The sequence below is a fragment of the Zootermopsis nevadensis genome, unplaced genomic scaffold (assembly GCF_977971745.1).
Source record: "Zootermopsis nevadensis isolate Lab colony 2312 unplaced genomic scaffold, Znev_1.0 Znev_ptg000026l, whole genome shotgun sequence".
Lineage (NCBI taxonomy): Eukaryota > Metazoa > Arthropoda > Insecta > Blattodea > Termopsidae > Zootermopsis > Zootermopsis nevadensis.
The window spans coordinates 94426-116400 of NW_028259158.1; the positions used below are offsets into that span (position 1 = coordinate 94426).

Below are 21975 nucleotides of genomic sequence, written 5' to 3' on the forward strand. Positions count from 1 at the left end.
GTATATTAATTTGTTAAAATTTTGAGTAAGAAACTAAACTAACCCCCCCCCCCTTCGGAGGGTTTTTTTTTTGTGTCTTACTCAAGTCTTTTAACCCCTTCCTTTCATTGTATTTATCGCCTAAATATAATTTAAACACAGAGGCGTCAGTTTTCGTAAGCAGTTTGACTTGAATGAGTATTATTATCAGTATCAGATTACCTTCTCTCACTTTTCTCCATTTCTTAAATAGTTTTCTGTCGCTGTTCGGAGACGATGTGCTGCTTGTAGAGCAGTGATAATGCGACTGGCTTGGTATTTTTTGATTTCTTTGTTGTGAAGCGTTATTTGTTTACTCGGCATTGTTGTGTTTCTATACCAACACAACAATGCAGAGTATAAACAAATATCTGTTGACATTGTTTGAAGACGTCATTTCCTGAAGACAACGAAAATCACAAATTTTTATAGTAGAAGACTAGAGCAGGGCGCTCCTTCCGGAGCGCGTTCTCTAATCTGATATTCTACGTCTTTACGTCGCTGTTCTTGTTCAGTCAACTTTCTACGTCCATCCCCACCCTTGCAAATCTTCGTCTTAAAATCGATCATAATAGTTTTCGTAATCGTAATATATCGAATGAGGATCAGTTTACCTTGTGAAGTTGTTGGAGTTGGTACTTCAAATACTTGATGACGTCTTCTTTCGCTTTTCTGATGTTTTAAGCCAACTGTCAGTCGATAATCAAGATTGCGGTCTGCTGCTTCTGGAGCAGTGATAATGCGACTGGCTTGATATTTTTTGATTTCTTTGTTGTGAAGCGTTATTTGTTTACTCGGCATTGTTGTGTTTCTATACCAACACAACAATGCAGAGTATAAACAAATATCTGTTGACATTGTTGATTGATGACGACGAAATCACAAATTTTTATAGTAAAAATAAAAAAAGATATTTCAGCTACCACAGACCCATCTTAAGCGTAACTAATTCAGGTTAAATAAGCAAAGGCTTAATCAAACTTTTCTCAATACAGTACTTTTATTTTCCGTCGTTACACAAGCTTATTGTTAAAATCATATAAAATTTCACATAAAATTGTTACATTTTAAAATTGACGACATGTTTCGATATACAATTCTATCATCGTCAGGTCTATCAAAATTAAAATTAAAATCTGGTGTATCTGTTGCTCTGCTTATATTGCTTTTGTTTTTATCCGTTTTTATTACATCTCCAGGCTTCTTTCATTTAATTTTGGAGACGCGCCTGGGTGCCTATATCTGCAAAATCAATTTTAATTTTCATATCGTGATTCTGGCTCCCGACATAGGAAATGGAATAATATTACACTAATTTTATATTATTTTAAGGAATTACTCAAATATATCGTAATACAAGCAAAAGAGGTGCGTGTCCGTTGTTATTGAATGGCAGACAGCAACTGAGTTGTAGGTATCGTGTGTGGCTATATATATTGGGTGAAAGTTGTTTAGGGGGTTGGGTCAATGGACTGTAGAATGTTAAATATCGGATTGTTGGTGTAAATGTTGCTGTCGTTTAGTGTAAGGTTTTGTTTATGTGTTCTTTGTATATGATATTTCTCTATGGTGTCTCTATGTCGTTTGTTTTGTATTATTTTTATAATGTCCATTGTATGTTCTATTTTGTTGTATGAATGTCCTGTGTTTAATATATGCTTTGCATATGCTGAATGGTCTTTATTATGTTTTATTGCTGTAATATGCTCTTTATATCTTTGATTAAAGGTGCGTCCAGTTTGGCCTATATAGGTTAACGGGCAATCATTGCATTTTAACCTATATATGCCTGGTTTTTCGTATTGATTTGTTGTGTCTATTTGTGGTTTTTGTTTCAAGATGTTTTTTATAGTGTTTTTTGTTCTAAATGCTATTTTTATGTTATTTGTTTTAAATGTTTTTGTTATATATTTGGTTTCTTTTCCTATATATGTGAATGTGGCCCATTTGTTTTGATTTTAATTTTAATTTTGATAGACCTGACGATGATAGAATTGTATATCGAAACATGTCGTCAATTTTAAAATGTAACAATTTTATGTGAAATTTTATATGATTTTAACAATAAGCTTGTGTAACGACGGAAAATAAAAGTACTGTATTGAGGAACACAAGCATGATGCAATTAAGATATAAACTTATCTCAATTGTACAGCATGTATGAAGGGAATATTTAGAATAAAGCCAATATATAAACTTCCTTTCCGTAAAGACGTATTTACGTCAAATTCTCCGGAACCGTGGTTCCACTATCACTTTCATTTTTTCTTTTTTTGGTGGGGGGGGTCTACTCGGTCGTGACTCTGCGTATGCACTTTCGGTGCCCACAACGAAGCTGAAAGCCAGGGCTGGGGCTCCGACGTGCTGGGAGTGGTGACGAACTCCTGTAATCCAACTACTTAGAGGCTAAGTGTTGAGAAATGACTTGAGGTTGGGAGTTCTGGTGTTCTGTGTCCCACAGCTAAGCTCGGTATTAATATGGACACCCTGGGGGGAGCCCGGGGTGGCCAGGTTGTTTAAGGAGGGGTGGATCGGGCCAGAGAGGAAACTCACCCGTATGATGCTGTAATGGGATCGCGCATGAAGACTGGGAGCTGCTTTAGAGCAGACCGGAAGTCACCTGTGATCGGAGCTACCGGCACCTGCACTACGACAACCCCGGCCCAGGGAGCATTTTTTGGAGGGGGGGGAGGATGAGCCATGTCTCATGGCTCGAGTAGCCTATCTGCTCTCTCGAAGTTCTTTGGAGTCGGCGGCTTCGAGACCCAGATGAGACAGCAGGGCAGACAGTCTGTGTGTGTGTGTGTCCGCCGGGCAGAGAACGACTCAGCTTGGAGACAGATAGGTCTGATATTTTTTGGGTTGTAACCCCCTACCGGAGCCTGAGCCTTGGGAGTTTGTTCTCCTTTTGAATTTATATATATTTTTATTAAATATCCCTTGTTGTTTAATCGGGGGTTAATTTATTAAGTTTTTTGGCTTAACCGCTATTACCATCCCACAACCGTACCACCTCCCGGCCTGGGATAATTTGGTCCAGTCACGAGAGCCAGTAGGGCTGAATTGCCACCTCAAAGATTTTGCAATTATGGAGAAGAATGTTCATTCCAAATTAAAACAAATATATTCTGCAGAGAACTTGTGAGACCTACTGATGTTTTAATACTCCAATTTATATGATGAACTATCATTATTTATAAATTAACAATCATTCCATTTATTTAACTATTTCCATGCATAATTTATCAAATTTAACTTTAAATTCACATAATCTGTATGTATGCTTTTTAACCTATGAAAAAGCATTTTTTAAATATATATCATAATAGAAAATTTCAAAGCCTAACTCCACTAATCAAACATAAAAATGAAAACTAAAAACTAAAAGGTAGATTTCCTGTTCCACATTCTAATAAATATGAAATCTGAATATTCTTCAAACATGGCCACTCTCCAGCAATAAAACTTGGTTTCTGGAGACCACAGCCCAAAATTGGAAGAAATCTGTACAATATTTATGACAATGGAAATAAAACAATTATATCAATTATTTATTTTAATCCGTCTGATCACAATATAATTTTATTTAAAATTTATTATAATTAAGATAATAAAATATCATTCATATTCCTTATCGATTGATCGATTTACATTTCGGAACAAACAAACAAACAAAACAATTACTTCTTTAAAACAGGGAAGGAAAACCGTGACAGAAAACCAAGGGTTGAAGGGGCTGCATAGGAAAAGAGAAACCAATCCTTCTAAGGGAAAGAACCCGGAATAAAACTTCTGGAGGACTATGGGGGTTGGACATCGGGCTAAGAACCCAATTCTGGAAGAAGCTGACACACTGAAAGGGCCGTAGTGGTAAAGAAGAAGAAGAAGGACATGTAATGAATATCGAAACTTTCATTAGGTTTGTACGTCTTCCTCCTCTGTGTGTGTGTGTGCGTGTGCGCGCGCGCTTGGGTGTGTGTGTGGCGTGTGGGGCGTCTGGGGCGTGGTGTGGGGGTGGTGTCTTGTCGTGTGGTGTGGTGTGGTGTGGTGTGGTGTGGTGTGCAGTCGTGTAGTGTCGTGTCGTGTGGTGTGCTGACGTGTCGCGTGGTGTGTCGTCTCGTGTGGCGTCGTCTCGTATGGCGTCGTCTCGTGTGGCGTCGTCCCGTGTGGCGTCGTCTCGTGTGGCGTCCTCTCGTGTGGCGTCGTGTCGTGTGGCGTCGTGTCGTGTGGCGTCGTCTCGTGTGGCGTCGTCTCGTGTCGTGTGGTGTCGGCCCACACCACAGTACACCACACGACACGACAGCACACGACGACACGACACGACGCGACACGACTGCAGAACACACCACACAACACACCAAACCACACGATACAACACGACAGGACACCAGGCCCCACACGCCCCACGCCCCACGCCACATACACACACCCAAACGCTCGCGCGCGCACGCAGACACACACAAAGGAAGAATACATACAAACAAAATGAAAGTTTCGAATTTCTTCATTACATGTGCGCTTCTGCTCCAACCTCTTCTTCTCTAGCACTACGGCCCTTTCAGTGTGTGAGCTTCTTCCAGAATTGGGTTGGTAGTCCGATGTGCACCCCCCCCACCGTCCTCCATAAGTTTTTATTCCGGGTTCTTTCCCTTAGAAGGACTGGTTTCTCTATCCCTATGCAGCGCCTTCTACCCTTGGTTTTCTGTTAGGGTTTTCCTTCCCTTAGCCTTTGGGGATTCCTCCCCTACCCACAAGGCAGTGGGGGCACTGAGCTCATGTGGTATTTGATGGGTGTAGCCTGCCACCAGCTACACTCCCACGCTCTCCGGTCTTGCCGCCTCGGTCCGGGACTGCCCCTTATTCGCAGCTAACCCTCATATCACTATCCGCCACCTGTCGCCCGCCCAGTACCTGTGGCTCACCCTGGATTACGACTGAAATAAACAAACACGACGTTACGGATACGGATCCTACACATCTCCGTTACACTTTTTCGCCGAATGACCCTTCCGTGTAGACGTATTTACGTCAAAATCATTGCTTTATATTATGGAACTCTTAAGGTACATTGTCGTGTTCAGATCATCCACCTAAATAAAGTCAATTGAATCTGTTAAATTTTGTGCGGTACATGTCTCAACCATCTCATACTCCTTGAATTAATCAATCTAAAATGTTAAATTGAATCATAAGTATGAAGTTCCCACATTGAGTAAGAAACTAAACTAACCCCCCCCCCCAAAGGGGTGGTTAGTTTTGTGTCTTATCCAAGTGTTTTAACCCTTGAATGCGCAGTATGACTTGAATGAGTATTATTATCAGTATCAGATTACCTTGCTGGTGTCAGTACGTCTTCTCTCACTTTTCTCCATTTCTTAAATAGCTTTCTGTCGCTGTTCGGAGACGATGTGCTGCTTGTAGAGCAGTGATCATGCGACTGGCTTCGTATTTGTTTATTTATTACGTTATTTGTTTACTCGGCATTGTTGTGTTTCTATACCAACACAACAATGCAGAGTATAAACAAATATCTCTTGACATTGTTTGAAGACGTCACCTTCTGTCACCGGTATCTAAAAGACAGACACAATTGAAAATATATAAATCACTTTATATTACTGTTAATTAAATTAAGCAATGAAGCTATAACACACCCATCACAGTTTCTAGAGTTCACCTCAGTGAACAATACAAAACACATACGAATGTGTTCAAGGTCTAAAATTTGGGTTTGCATTTTTCTGTGTTCATTGTACACGATTTTCAGATTCCGTAATACTACAGATTCAGAAATATAAGATATGAAATGTTGACAGATGAACCACGGTTCCGGAGAATCTGACGTAAATACGTCTCTATAATGTAATGTAATGTAATAATTCTTATATAAGATAAGTACCTGTGATATTCTAAAACGTTTTTACCAGCACAAAATTATCTATTCTACGACGCACTTATTCTACAGCCGATTCACAGCTCAGAGCTTTCCGCAATAACGAAAGCGGATTGTTGACGGCAGTAATGTAACACAACAATGCCGAGTAAAGAGATTACGTAACAATTAGTTTCTTAGATAACATAACTTCATTGTTATATTACCTGGGAAACGTCAAACTTCATTGATATGTTACCTGGGAAACGTCAAACTTCATTGATATGTTACCTGGGAAACGTCATCTGTTTATCAACAAATAAACAATGGTTACCTACATAGTTACCTTACATTACATTACATTACATTCATCTACCACAGACCCATCTTAAGCGTAACTAATTCAATTTAAATAAGCAATGTCTTAATCAAACTTTACTCGATTGTAAAGCAGGTGTGACGTATTTACGTCAAATTATCCGGAACCATGGTTCCACTGACAACTTTTTACATGCAAAACAAATTAATTAGAATAATGGCCGGTGTCAAAAGCAGGGTATCTTGTAGAAAATTATTTCGTAAATTTAATATACTTCCACTTGCAAGTGAATTTATACTCTGCTGTCTATCATGTGTGGTGGAAAACTTAGATAAATTTAAAAGAAATACAGGTGTACATAATTTAAATACAAGATGGAAACATGATCTCTATGTGCCAAATCCTAACCTTACTAAATATCAAAAAGGAGTCTACGATACAGGTATCAAGTTATTTAATAATCTTCCACCAACAGTTAAAAGTCTTAGTTATTATATAAAGGTATTGAAGCCTGCATTGAAATATTACCTCTTCACTCACTCTTACTATTCCGTAGATGCTTTCATCTCTGCTGAAATTTTTTAAGCTTTATGTATATCTGTAATCTATACGTAAAGCAAGTTTTGCATTTCTTTTTAGAATTTAAAATTCTGAGGTTTTTGTATATTAATTTGTTAAAATCTTGAGTAAGAAACTAAACTAACCCTCCCTCCCCCAAAGGGGTGGTTAGTTTTGTGTCTTACTCAAGTCTTTTAACCCCCTTCCTTTCATTGTATTTATCGCCTAAATATAATTTAAACACAGAAGCGTCAGTTTTCGTAAGCAGTTTGACTTGAATGAGTATTATTATCAGTATCAGATTACCTTCTCTCACTTTTCTCCATTTCTTAAATAGTTTTCTGTCGCTGTTCGGAGACGATGTGCTGCTTGTAGAGCAGTGATAATGCGACTGGCTTGGTATTTTTTGATTTCTTTGTTGTGAAGCGTTATTTGTTTACTCGGCATTGTTGTGTTTCTATACCAACACAACAATGCAGAGTATAAACAAATATCTGTTGACATTGTTTGAAGACGTCAACTTCTGTCACCGGGATCTAAAAGACACACAATTGAAAATATATAAATCACTTTTATATTACTGTTAATTAAATTAAGCAATGAAGCTATAACACACCCAACAGTTATTTACCATCACAGCTTCTAGAGTTCACCTCAGTGAACAATACAAAACACATACGGATGTGTTTAAGGTCGTATTTTTCTGTGTTCATTGTACACGATTTTCAGATTCTGTAATACTACAGATTCAGAAATATAAGATATGAAATGTTGACAGATGAACCACGGTTCCGGAGAATCTGACGTAAATACGTCTCTATAATGTAATGTAATGTAATAATTCTTACATAAGATAAGTACCTGTGATATTCTAAAACGTTTTTACCAGCACAAAATTATATATTCTACGACGCACTTATTCTACAACCGATTCACAGCTCAGTTCTTTCCGCAATAACGAAAGCGGATTGTTGACGGCGGTAATGTAACACAACAATGACGAGTAAACAGATCACGTAGCAATTAGTTTCTTAGGTAACATAACCATTGTTATGTTACCTGGGAAACGTCAAACTTCATTGATATGTTACCTGGGAAACGTCAAACTTCATTGATATGTTACCTGGAAAACGTCAAACTTCATTGATATGTTACCTGGGAAACGTCATCTGTTTATCAAAAAATAAACAACAATGGTTACCTACATAGTTACCTTACATTACATTCAGCTACCACAGACCCATCTTAAGCGTAACTAATTCAAGTTAAATAAGCAATGTCTTAATCAAACTTTACTCGATTGTAAAGCAGGTGTGACGTATTTACGTCTAATTATCCGGAACCATGGTTCCACTGACAACTTTTTACATGCAAAACAAATTAATTAGAATAATGGCCGGTGTCAAAAGCAGGGTATCTTGTAGAAAATTATTTCGTAAATTTAATATACTTTCACTTGCAAGTGAATTTATACTCTGCTGTCTATCATGTGTGGTGGAAAACTTTGATAAATTTAAAAGAAATACAGATGTACATAATTTAAATACAAGATGGAAACATGATCTCTATGTGCCAAATCCTAACCTTACTAAATATGAAAAAGGAGTCTACTATACAGGTATCAAGTTGTTTAATAATCTTCCAACAGTTAAAAGTCTAAGTTATTATATAAAGGTATAAGCCTGCATTGAAATATTACCTCTTCACTCACTCTTACTATTCCGTAGATGCTTTCATCTCTGCTGAAATTTTTTAAGCTTTATGTATATCTATAATCTATATGTAAAGAAAGTTTTGCATTTCTTTTTAAAATTTAAAATTCTGAGGTTTTTGTATATTAATTTGTTAAAATCTTGAGTAAAAAACTAAACTAACCCCCCCCCCAAAGGGGTGGTTAGTTTTGTGTCTTACTCAAGTCTTTTAACCCCCTTCCTTTCATTGTATTTATCGCCTAAATATAATTTAAACACAGAGGCGTCATTTTTCGTAAGCAGTTTGACTTGAATGAGTATTCTTATCAGTATCAGATTACCTTCTCTCACTTTTCTCCACTTCTTAAATAGTTTTCTGTCGCTGTTCGGGGACGATGTGCTGCTTGTAGAGCAGTGATAATGCGACTGGCTTGGTATTTTTTGATTTCTTTGTTGTGAAGCGTTATTTGTTTACTCGGCATTGTTGTGTTTCTATACCAACACAACAATGCAGAGTATAAACAAATATCTGTTGACATTGTTGATTGATGACGTAATTTATTGACGACGACGAAATTTAAAATTTTTATAGTAAAAATAAAAAAAAGTTATTTCAGCTACCACAGACCCATCTTAAGCGTAACTAATTCAGGTTAAATAAGCAAAGTCTTAATCAAACTTATCTGAATTGTAAAGCATGTATGAAGGAAATATTTAGCAGAAAGCCAGTATATAAACTTCCTTTCCGTAAAGACGTATTTACGTCAAATTCTCCGGAACCGTGGTTCCACTGTCACTTTCATTTTTTTATTTTTTTATTTTTGGGGGGGGAGGGGGTGTCTACTCGGTCGTGACTCTGCGTATGCACTTTCGGTGCCCACAACGAAGTTGAAAGCCAGGGCTGGGGCTCCGACGTGCTGGGAGTGGTGACGAACTCCTGTAATCCAACTACTTAGAGGCTAAGTGTTGAGAAATGACTTGAGGTTGGGAGTTCTGGTGTTCTGTGTCCCACAGCTAAGCTCGGTATCAATATGGACACCCTGGGGGAGCCCGGGGTGGCCAGGTTGTTTAAGGAGCGGTGGATCGGGCCAGAGAGGAAACTCACCCGTATGATGCTGTAATGGGATCGCGCATGAAGACTGGGAGCTGCTTTAGAGCAGACCGGAAGTCACCTGTGATCGGAGCTACCGGCACCTGTACTACGACAACCCCGGCCCTGGGATCTTTTTTTTGGGGGGGGGGGGAGGATGAGCCATGTCTCATGGCTCGAGTAGCCTATCTGCTCTCTCGAAGTTCTTTGGAGTCGGCGGCTTCGAGACCCAGATGAGACAGCAGGGCAGACAGTCTGTGTGTGTGTGTGTGTCCGCCGGGCAGAGAACGACTCAGCTTGGAGACAGATAGGTCTGATATTTTTTGGGTTGTTACCCCCTACCGGAGCCTGAGCCTTGGGAGTTTGTTCTCCTTTTGAATTTATATATATTTTTATTAAATATCCCTTGTTGTTTAATCGGGGGTTCATTTATTAAGTTTTTTGGCTTAACCGCTATTACCATCCCACAACCGTACCACCTCCCGGCCTGGGATAATTTGGTCCAGTCACGAGAGCCAGTAGGGCTGAATTGCCACTTCACAGATTTTGCAATTATGGAGAAGAATGTTCATTCCAAATTAAAACAAATATATTCTGCAGAGAACTTGTGAGACCTACTGATGTTTTAATACTCCAATTTATATGATGAACTATCATTATTTATAAATTAACAATCATTCCATTTATTTAACTATTTCCATGCATAATTTATCAAATTTAACTTTAAATTCACATAATCTGTATGTATGCTTTTTAACCTATGAAAAAGCATTTTTTAAATATATATCATAATAGAAAATTTCAAAGCCTAACTCCACTAATCAAACATAAAAATGAAAACTAAAAACTAAAAGGTATATTTCCTGTTCCACATTCTAATAAATATGAAATCTGAATATTCTTCAAACATGGCCACTCTCCAGCAATAAAACTTGGTTTCTGGAGACCACAGCCCAAAATTGGAAGAAATCTGTACAATATTTATGACAATGGAAATAAAACAATTATATCAATTATTTATCTTAATCCGTCTGATCACAATATAATTTTATTTAAAATTTATTATAATTAAGATAATAAAATATCATTCATTTCCTTATCGATTGATCGATTTACATTTCGGAACAAACAAACAAACAAAACAATTACTTCTTTAAAACAGGGAAGGAAAACCCTGACAGAAAACCAAGGGTTGAAGGGGCTGCATAGGAATAGAGAAACCAATCCTTCTAAGGGAAAGAATCCTGAGTAAAAACTTCTGGAGGACTATGGGGGTTGGACATCGGGCTAAGAACCCAATTCTGGAAGAAGCTGACACACTGAAAGGGCCGTAGTGGTAAAGAAGAAGAAGAAGGACATGTAATGAATATCGAAACTTTCATTTTGTTTGTATGTATTCTTCCTTTGTGTGTGGCTGCGTGCGCGCGCGAGCGTTTGGGTGTGTGTATGTGGCGTGGGGCGTGGGGCGTGTGGGACCTGGTGTCCTGTCGTGTTGTATCGTGTGGTTTGGTGTGTTGTGTGGTGTGTTCTGCAGTCGTGTAGTGTCGTGTCGTGTGGTGTGCTGACGTGTCGCGTGGTGTGTCTTGTCGTGTCGTGTCGTATGCTGTAGTGTCGTGTCGTGTCGTGTCGTGTCGTGTGGCGTCGTGTCGTGTGGCGTCGTGTCGTGTGGCGTCGTGTCGTGTGGCGTCGTGTCGTGTGGCGTCGTGTCGTGTGGCGTCGTGTCGTGTCGTGTCGTGTCGTGTAGTGTCGTGTCGCGTCGTGTCGTGTGGCGTCGTGTCGTGTGGCGTCGTGTCGTGTGGCGTCGTGTCGTGTGGCGTCGTGTCGTGTCGTGTCGTGTGGCGTCGTGTCGTGTGTCGTCGTGTCGTGTGGCGTCGTGTCGTGTGGCGTCGTGTCGTGTCGTGTGGTGTCGGCCCACACCACAGTACACCACACGACACGACACGACGCGACACGACTGCAGAACACACCACACAACACACCAAACCACACGATACAACACGACAGGACACCAGGCCCCACACGTGAACCGAAACTCCGGTCCACCTTATACTCGCTGACTCGGTTGCTCGTGTATTCTACGCCCCGAGGTATTCGTGGGTAAACCAAGGAACATTGAAGGCAGTTGAACATAACAATCAATTAAATTAAATCCCAATCAAATTTGAAGTTAACAAACAAAATGAATTTAATGTGAAAAATTGATAAAAACAAAACAAGAATTACAAAAAAAAAGAAAACTGTGTTACAAAACAAGAATACAATTAATCCTTCGGAAGATAATATTAAGTTACACAAACATACGCCCAAGTGTGTCCATACTTGATGGCAGCCACACCTTTAACATCATTGAAAAACCCTTCTTCATTTTAAACAGAATACTACGTAAGGCCCCCCTTTAAAAATATGAATGTTTGTAGGCGCAGTTGGCTACCTACAAACTCCCCTTTAGCCGCCATATCGGCTTTACACTGATCTCAACACAATTAACACATCACCTCGTACACTCGACCACAAGTAAATTCAAAATACATAACAAGTATTAATATATGGGTCGCAGTGCTTTCACCAACAAACGACAAAAGCTTCCATTAGCTTTGTGTTACAAGAGACCAAATTCCCTTTTTGGTCTGACAACGTTAAGAAGATCAAGTTCCATCTTCTTGATCACCCTCTTTTTCTGAACCTCACACGGATTCGAACTTAACACTCTCCTCACTTGACGTTTCAATCTCCGACTGCCTCCAGCCCGGGATTCCCATCCAGACAAAGAGCGGTCAAGCGGACGCTAGCCTCTCACCAGGCATAGCCTCGTTATCACACGACTTGCTACGCAGTAGCCTCGTGTTAAACTTGGTTTTTCCCCCGACTTATCACACAGTGCTAGCCTCGCGACAGGTGTCCAATTTCACTATTGCAAGACTCCACACTTTCTCGTGAATGACAACAAATCAAAATACCCTTTTTAAACACACAAAAAAAAAAACAGACAAGAGAGTAATAGTGACTAAATGAAAAAAAAATAAAATACTCGTCAACCTATACGATGAGACATATGCCTAACACACTGGGCTACGCCCGACCACACACATTCAATACTTACAATTTCCATTTACTCACAAAAAAATAACACAACAAGGAAATAAACTATATACACTAGCTGCAAATTCCGTCGACCATCGTAATAAGCATATCAGACTTAATTTTGAACCAAAATAGAGAACAAAGAATTTTGAAGCCAAACGCACGTCTGCTTATGATGACGGTCGAACCGGAAAGAGAAAGACCCAAGCCAGGTCAATCCTAATCACCCGTCTTCCCGAGCCTGAGACATGGAGAGGGGGGAAAGAAGCTAATTGGTTAGTCGTGACGTAAGGGAAAATCGAGGATTATGCTAGCTGGATCATCGTCTTGCGGTACTTCACCTTCTCGTGGCCAGCCAAACACAGTTCAAATGCCGGCCGCCAGAGGTCATTAAGGCCCTGAACCTTAGAACGGTTCAAATCCGTGACTTCATTTTAACATGAGTATAGTCAACCGGGTGTTTACGGTTTGGGGGGAAATAAGCGTGCAAAGAAATGACCTTAAGAAATTTAAAGACCTGTATCAGGCAAACAATTGTGCCGATCTTGTTACTTCCATATAACCTTGACCTATACGTGTCCTCATTTTTACATGAGTATAGTTAACTAGGTATTCACCGTTTGGCAGAAATAAGCGTGAAAATTATAACCTTGAGAATTTCAAAGACCCATATCTGGGAAACTGGTGGGTCGATTTTTTCGTGACTTCCTTATGACGTTTACCTTTACCTTACCTCATTTTTATATGAGTATGGTTAACCAGCTACTTACCATTTGGCAGCAATAAGCGTGAAAGCGTATTAGCCAACGACCCGCACTGATTTCAGGACAGTGTTAACTGCACGAAATTACAGGTGTACATGTGGTTAAACAAATGGGCTTGGATCATTTCTACAACCCATTAGCCACCTGTCCATTGCAAATCATCAAATGACAATGAAAGTCTGCTCGGTCATCGTGCTTTAGTTACATTCGCTTTGAGTCAGTGGAAAAGCAGAAACCAAAATATTTGTCTATGACCACGAAAGTATTGTAATTATTGTGTAATTAGTATCACGAAATCAATAAAATGGCGCCTAGCACGATTGTACAATGTGGCATGTTGTTTCATTGTAGAGTAACATTAAAAAAAGAGCTACTAAGCTCAGATGTTGTTAAGCATTTCCTGATACCACTCAATATTTGTTATCGGCTCTTGGGAAAGTCAATGTTGACGCTAAACCAGGTTTCAGCATTATAGCACAGTACAAACAGAAGTAAAATAATTTGTCCGAACTTTTTGACGAAAGCATACCATTAAACTGGACATCAACATATGTCTACCAATTTTAAAACACAACGTTTCGGAAGCCCTTCATGCTTCCGTTATCAGGTCAAACAATACAGTCCATCAGTTAAGACCCAGTGGCGTGAGATGGCTCTTTCCAGTGGACCCAACAGACTAGGCTGTATGGTTCCCTTGATGACGGAAGCAGAACCAGCTTCCGAAACGTTGTGTTTTTAATTATAATTAACAGAACTGAGAAAAATGTACCGAAGAATTGTTACATTCTATTTTGTGTCACTTTGTCGACGAGCCATCTTTGAGGAAAGAAAGAAACATTTGACATTTAAGTAAAGTGCGATTTTCCTTTTATAAACATTAACAAAATAAAAACTCGCTCTATTTTGTTTTCCACAAACCAACAATATAATATGCAATCTATAGCCAATTTCAATATTTACTTGCAAACGACACAATGGAATAAGAACACAGGCAGAAACGACATCCGCGTAATGCTTTCGTGTTCTGCAAAGAAATCGAAGAACCAGCTAAGACATGCAGGTTTAGGACAATGGATTGACACTTAGCCCCTCCTGCAAACGAAAATAGAAGCAGACAGTTCGTACTAAAAAAACAAAATAATACAAAATGAAATGTTTGTAACATTAAGGAATGACGGACGTTTATAAAATCGGGAAGAACAAACAGAAGTAAGACACAGGACGCCGGCGATCCAGAGGAAATCAGTTCTAAGCATTTTAGTCGTAGACTGCGACTTCAACTTCTCTGAAGAATCAGAGCGTGAACTCCAGCGATTCCTTACCGTTCCACATCCATATATTAAGGCAGTTAAATACGAAAACACAGAAGAGATTTAAGATGGCTGTCTTCTGGGTTTAACGCCGTGTAGTCTGGTAGAAATTTACCAACGTTTCAGAAGTTTTTCAGAGGGCGATTGCTCTGTTGATGGAGGCAGCAAGGACCACTGAAACGTTGGTAAAATTCGATCAGACTACACGGCGCTACATCCTAGAAGGCATCCATCTTCGGACTCGCCACCATGAGAACCTCAAATCCTACAAAAATATGTTTTTAATCCGGTTATTGTGAGAGTTCGTACGTGTATTAAAACAGACATGGAAATTGGGTTACTTTAGTAAACACTGTCACTTCAAAAATATAAATGGAAATTGCAGGCTATGTAATTTCCACACAGCGACAATAATGAATTCAAATGAACTTCTGATGGAAAAACGCACAGATTAATCAAGTCTATTATCGAACTCGTAGCACTCAAGAATAATTGACATGCGATTTTTCAGAGGAGCTGACTGGTGGTTGAAAATATTATGGGAAAACCTCCGGAAAATAAACGAGCAAACACAACTTTGATACACAAAATACTTAAGCACAAGACGCCAAATGTTGTCGAAATCAAGCGACAGGTACACTTATTAAACATCGTACAGGGAATCAGTTTTGGAAAGCGTGCATGATCATGTCGATTGGAGGACGCGTTATTAAGAGTTAAATCAATAGATTATGAGTTGACAAAGTGATAAAAATTATTAGAATAAAGAAATAAGGATAAATTAGGATAAATTAGGATAGTAAGGAGAAATTTAAAGATTTTAAGATGTGAAACCACTAAGAGAACTATCAGAAACAGAGAATGCAACATTTTAAGGGAGAAATTAAGGAGCCTAAAAAAAAGTAAAGAAAAATATCAGGGACTCCCACAGTTATAAATTACTTTAATACGTGTCACCAACCTAGAACTAAATAACTTACTTCAGTCATTAAATATTCGTGGGATGAATAATGTTGGGCAGACTTTAAATACATACAGCTGAGCCTTCAGTACTTGAACACTCTCTGTTTGTTTTTGCTGTTGAAATTGTTATTGAAAAAGTGACTTACAAATCACAGCGTACTGATGAAAATCTAGTATAATTTTTACAAACGGGAGATAATTACATTTTTAAATATATAGACGCATTAATTTTCTTCGGAATAACGAGGATTTGTCATAGTTAAAGAGAGTCATTATTGCTCGCATCCAGAAAACAGACAATAAAACCACAGTTAACTATCGGACAACATCACTCTTGTCAACTACGTAAAAAATTGCTTCCAAAATTCATCTCTCAGAGTTAATTCTGTGCGTATATTACATTAAAGAGGGCCGTCAGAGTGTATTTCAATGTAACAGATAAACTATTAGTCGCAGACTGCATTCGTTACACACACGAAGACAGCCTGTGGCTCATGGCAGAAGCATTGTACTGTAGTATTCCCCTTGAAGGTCTTACATTGACGAGACTAATTAAGCTAATCAGAACATGGTTTAGCAAAACCTATATTAAAGACCCTATAAGGAGAAACTCTATACTGCGTTATATTATATACCATTAGGGGCATCAAGTATATCAAGAGGAATTGGAATTTAACTTAATATATAAGCTTATTTTCTGCTTGGGTTTATTTATTAAACAAATTACCATTATAAATAGAATACACCGACTCTGACAGGCGCTGATAAAAAATATAGAGAGACCAAAGTGAACCCAAAGTACAAGATTATATCTCGTCAAGAGAATGCAAAACAACATCTTGACGTAAAGAGAATAAATAAATCCTTTGGAAATATGAGAAAGGGAAAATATTTTAGAAATACCTTACCAAATAAAAATTACGTTCACGAGGAAATTGAAAGGGGAGTTAAATTCTGAAATTCAGAACCTTTCATAGAGTCGTCTCGTGCCTAAACGTGCAAAGATTGCAGTAAACAAAATTTAATATTACCTGTTGTTTTGTATGTGAGACATGAGGTGTCTGATAAATAGTACTGAGGAGAATATTTTGAATTAAAATACATTAAATAACAGGAGAACGGAAGAGACTGCGTAATGAGGAGCTTCATAATTTGTCTACTACTGTTCATACAATATTTCTAGGAGGATAAAATAATCAACGATGACTTCAACGGAGTCTGTCGTGAACGTGAACTTGTAGGTAGAAACAGACGTTTCGGTGAAACATGTTGCCTCCATATTCAACGTTGACTATGAAACCAGTATCTGCCCACAAGTCCACAAGGGATCAATACATTGAGCGATTTGTGTGTTTCTACGGCAACATGCACTGTGCATTAAACAAGAGTCATTCATTGTTTTAAATTACAATGTTTTTATATACATTACAAAACACAAAATTATTTCGGAGCACAAATGACCGATTTTCCTAAGGAGGTATCTCGCTCGTAGCATGAAAATGGGTATGGACCTCTTGCCCCTTTGCTGAAATTTGACCCACCTCTTTCCAATCACAAAATAAGTATTTTTACCCAGTACTCTGCAAAATTCCGTTGAGTTTTTCTGCGTCAAGTAAAAAGAAGTCGAGGAATGAGATACTACTCTTACAAATTACGTGTTTGCCTAGACATTAAGGCATGCTCGATATAGGTTTAACTAAACAATTATATAATGCATTTCAATCTCATTGCACTAATTCGGTTCACTTGATATATCATTCCCGAACCATGAAATCATATTTCACTCATAATACATTGTAATGCAAGTCACAAAGGACGCGACTACATGTTGATGGCAATCAATTGTATAGCCTCGTCACAGCCGTCCTATTCCATATACATTACACATGGATTATCATTTATCGTGTTTAATGCAACTACTCATAATTATTTTCTCCCACTCTCGTCAGGGTTATGTACACCAAATAACAAGACATTGATACCATTTTGTTTGTTATTTCATTGTTTTATCATCACAACCAAAAAGTTGTCAGTGGAACCACGGTTCCGGAGAATTTGACGTAAATACGTCTATACGGAAAGGAAGTTTATATATTGGTTTATTCTAAATATTTCCTTCATACATGCTTTACATTTGAGATAAGTTTGATTAAGACTTTGCTTATTTAACTTGAATTAGTTGTGGTAGCTGAATGTAATGTAATGAAATGTAATATAATGTAAGGTAAGTTAAGGTAAGGTAAGGTAATGTAATGTAAGGTAAGGTAATGTAATGTTTTATAGGTAACAACAATGCCGAGTAAACAGATGACGTTTCCTAGGTAACAAAAATGCTGGAATTAGTTACGCTTAAGATGGGTCTGTGGTAGATGAATGTAATGTAAAGTAATGTATTTCAATGTAATGAAATGTAATGTAACGTTTCCTAGGTAACAATAATGCCGAGTAAACAGGCGACGTTCCCTAGGTTACCATTGTTATACTTTTTCGTTCCCCTTTTTCGTTACACTTTTTTTCCGAATGACCCTTCCTTATAGACGTATTTACGTCAAAAAAAATCACGTCACCACTTCGTTTGAAATTGGCGTGATTTGTTCGGTTACCCTTCTAACAGCGTGGGAAGTCAACTAGATTTTCTGGTTTGTGGACCGTGTAAGCGTTCCTGCCGGTTCTGTAAATGCAATGCAACACATTTACATGCAATAAAAGCACTATCAACGTTTCGCAGGAACCTACTACTTCCTTCTTCATGGTCACCATGACAAAAAAATTGGGTACTAATTCTGTTTCTCAATACTGTGGCACATCAAGAAGACAAGGAACTCTCAAATGGCATTATCACACAACGCATAAAATATAAATACTTTCATTTTCCCCTTTCTTTCTTTTATTACTTCTTTCATTTTCTTATCGTCCATTCCGTCTCTCCTGCCTTTGTCTCTTTAGTTTCTTTATTTCTGGCGCATTTCTCAAGTATAAAATGCAAGAATTCATTAACTGGCATCGCCATTTCTGTCTGTCTGTCATTAGTTCCGTCTGGCTGTCAGCATGTAAGAACTTGAGAACCGCTGCACGAATTATACTAACATCTGACAGTCAACTGGTGAATTTCACTGAAACCGGTCAATACATTCCAATTTTGGTCAACATTTAACAACAATGACGGCATGAACAGGTGGAATTGGAGAATATCTAGTGGTAATTGCCGTATGGGAATCCGCAGGCAGACACCCAACTACGTGTGAAGAATCTCTGGAAGAAACAGCTGTCACTGAAGTCATTCGCAAAGGTCAGAGATCATGTTTTGACAGGCCAAACAGCCTCTCATTACGCCTCGGGAAATTGTGCATCAAGAACTGGAAATACAGAGACAATAAGATGGTATGGGCGTAGTAATTGTTACGCCGTGCTTACATTCCATGACCTGTTTTGGTAATCTAATTGGCCCTACGCAGGAGACAGGATATGGTGACGGGCAAAGAGGCAACGTTATTTTTTAAATCACGATAGCAAATTCTGGCACAAACCTTAATGCAGTTCCTGGATAATTATTTCTCAATTCACAGTTTACATTGATCCTTTTCTTTTAACATTTCACAGCCTCTGAGTTTCACGCGGCATGCAACAAATATTCTTTCACTCATTTCCAATCTAAACCTATATAAAACGTCGTTTGATTAAAACCCGGAAGTAACTAGAAGTCTGGAGAGAAAAAAACATACAGGCACATTAAGAACGTAAGCCTACAAGTTCGCATTTTTCATCGAGCACTAGAATGAGACGCCCAGGGTATATGACAAGAACAGAACAAATGCATTTACATCTCAAGTGAAGAGGTCGTGTGGATTTCGTAGATGTAAATGGAATAATAATATTATTAAAACGGATGTTGGTATGAAGATGGCGTCTTAACCTTTTGGGAACATGGTCCAATTACTGGCAATTCTAAACACGATGATAAACCTTTCTGTTCCTAAGAAGTAAGGAATTAATTTATTGACCGGTTGAATGCCTTTTATCTTTTTACGGAAGACTCTGAAACTTCTTGTTAATTAGTTAAGGTATGAAAAGGTTGAACGGCTGGGAGGAGAATTTCTTCTACCGAGATTAAAGCATTCCCTTTTCAAACAAGCACTCAAAAGTCTCCAAGGCTGTAAAACGAATTCCTAAAAAGATCATGAATCACCAGCACTTTCGATTTTCAAGCATGGACGTCATCAAGATGCATAGCCAATGTTCTCTAAAGAAAATGGACAGAACAGATTAAAGTAGCGTTAACGTGTCTCAGTTATATTTGCGTAGGAATCGATTATGCTTATTCCAGTTTCTACTGTTTCCCAGCAGATTATCTACCTATAAACGAAGAATGACTCCTTTCAGATACCTCCCTACTCATCATACATATAAATAGGATTTGAGGTTCTCACGACAGTGAGTCTGGTAGAAGTTTACCAAAATTTCAGAGGTGCTTGCTGCCCCCATCACTAGGGCGATGAGTAAGTCGCGTGCGTAAAATCACGATATCTCTGAAACGTCGGTAAACTTCTACCAGACTACACGGCGCTACGACCCAGACGACAGCCGTCATTTAACATATAATTCCACGTAATATAATATACACTATTCAAAATGTGTCGTTACAGATTCAGTGAGGTGAAAACTAAAATCGAAAACCGTAAATCGCAATTTGATTCCTGCTACGCCATCAGGACGTCCCGGTATGAAAATTGGTTCGAAGGAAGATTTCCATACTATGTTTATTCTTGGTTTGAATTATTCCCTTCAAGCAAATTCTGTAACAGAAACTTGAGACAGTTAATGACCACTTAATTAAACACCCTTCTGAATCCACCATCCGTAATCATTTCGCAATCTAACATTACTATATACTAGACATACATTTTATACTCGTAGATTGGCTTACGTTAATAAGAATCACGTTTGACTTCAACCATTCGTACCGAATGCACAAATGTGGTATAATCAGTTGATATAGTGAAATTAAAATCCGAGGTGCAAATCTCAAATCTAACCGTGTGTCTACATTATTATTGGGTTGTTGCGCCGTGTAGAATGGTAGATGTTTACCAACGTTTCAGAGGTCATACTGCCTCCGTCATCAGGGCGACGAATCTTCATACCCACCGCTGTGAAAACCTAATATCATACATACATACATTATTATTTTTAAGAATTCCTTATTCTTATCTGAGGTTTTTTAGGCTCTTTGAGAAATGAGCAGTTTCCTATCGTTTACGTCTTACGTACTTCTTTCTATTGGACCAATTTTCAGCAGAACTACCACGAAAAACTTGGATCTTTTTCATGTCAGTTATAAGGGAAGGGTCAATAAATGACCATAGCTCTTATAACTTAGACGTTAAAAAGAACATAGAATGGGACAAAGGTTAAAGAATATAAAAGGGGAAAGGAATAAAAATAAATGTTGATGATCTGGAAGTAGTACAGAAAAGGACATGGGAGATACAGAATTGTAGAGATGGCAATTTCAGGAACAAAAAGAAATCGACTTCTATTGTAGCAGAAAGCTTTGCGAGGACACCCCGACTTCATTGCAGAGACAGCGGTGAACACAACGAACGTCATACTTTGTCGTCCTTCAACTCCGCATGTCAGTAATTCATCTCACGAGTACAAACTGAAGCCTTCATATCTACAAATCTATGTTGTAGCTTATTCCTCTTCGTATTACAGACAGGCCTATTTCTCCTGTTTTCTTCCTCAGGAAATTCGCCGGTAAGAGAAACGTTCTGTTTGGGATCCAAAACTGTGACACCGATTTTTCTGAAACTGCTTATGATGGCTACTAGTTGTGACATCGCGACCGATATTTTTCATTTCTTACATTAAGGCATGGTCTGTTAGACGTGTAAATTATCAACAAAATAAATAATTAAATAAAAATTATTTTAATTCGTGGTCCCGGTGGCCACAGGGCAACGGAAACACTTGGATCGTGGATTCACATTCCGCTGTTGGCATGGATATTTCTCCGCTATTCTTAACGTTGTGTGATGTTAAAGACCTTTCGATGGTCTGGTCCCCATCCACGGAGTTCTGCAATTTGTCTTAATATGGACTTGTGAAATCTTTAAAATGAAGGAGGCGATGGTACTGAACGATATTAATGTTAAATAAGAACCCACTTCTTGATGTAAACAGAAGCTAAATAGTTCACAGTCACAAATTTTCTTACCAAGACCCATGAATCATCTTTACTCATCAGAATGTATATTCACAGCTTCATAATTATATCTTCTTTCCCTGTTTTAAAATTTCTTTGCCCTG

General features: G+C 38.4%; 1 protein-coding gene, 1 long non-coding RNA gene and 2 pseudogenes across 3 annotated transcripts in view; 3 read left to right on the forward strand and 1 right to left on the reverse strand.

Moving 5' to 3' along the window:
* LOC110836404 (uncharacterized) overlaps positions 1–21975 on the forward strand; it is a 343621-nt gene that overhangs the window by 33226 nt on the left and 288420 nt on the right. The gene's annotated exons all lie outside the window — the stretch shown is intronic.
* Positions 2382–2642, forward strand: LOC147872524 (signal recognition particle RNA; annotated as a pseudogene).
* On the reverse strand, positions 3557–5828 carry LOC147872525 (uncharacterized). Its single transcript, XR_015537156.1, has 2 exons — positions 5352–5828; positions 3557–4952 (listed from the first exon to the last, which is right to left on the reverse strand). It is a non-coding gene; the product is annotated as an uncharacterized LOC147872525 (long non-coding RNA).
* On the forward strand, positions 9375–9656 carry LOC147872526 (signal recognition particle RNA; annotated as a pseudogene).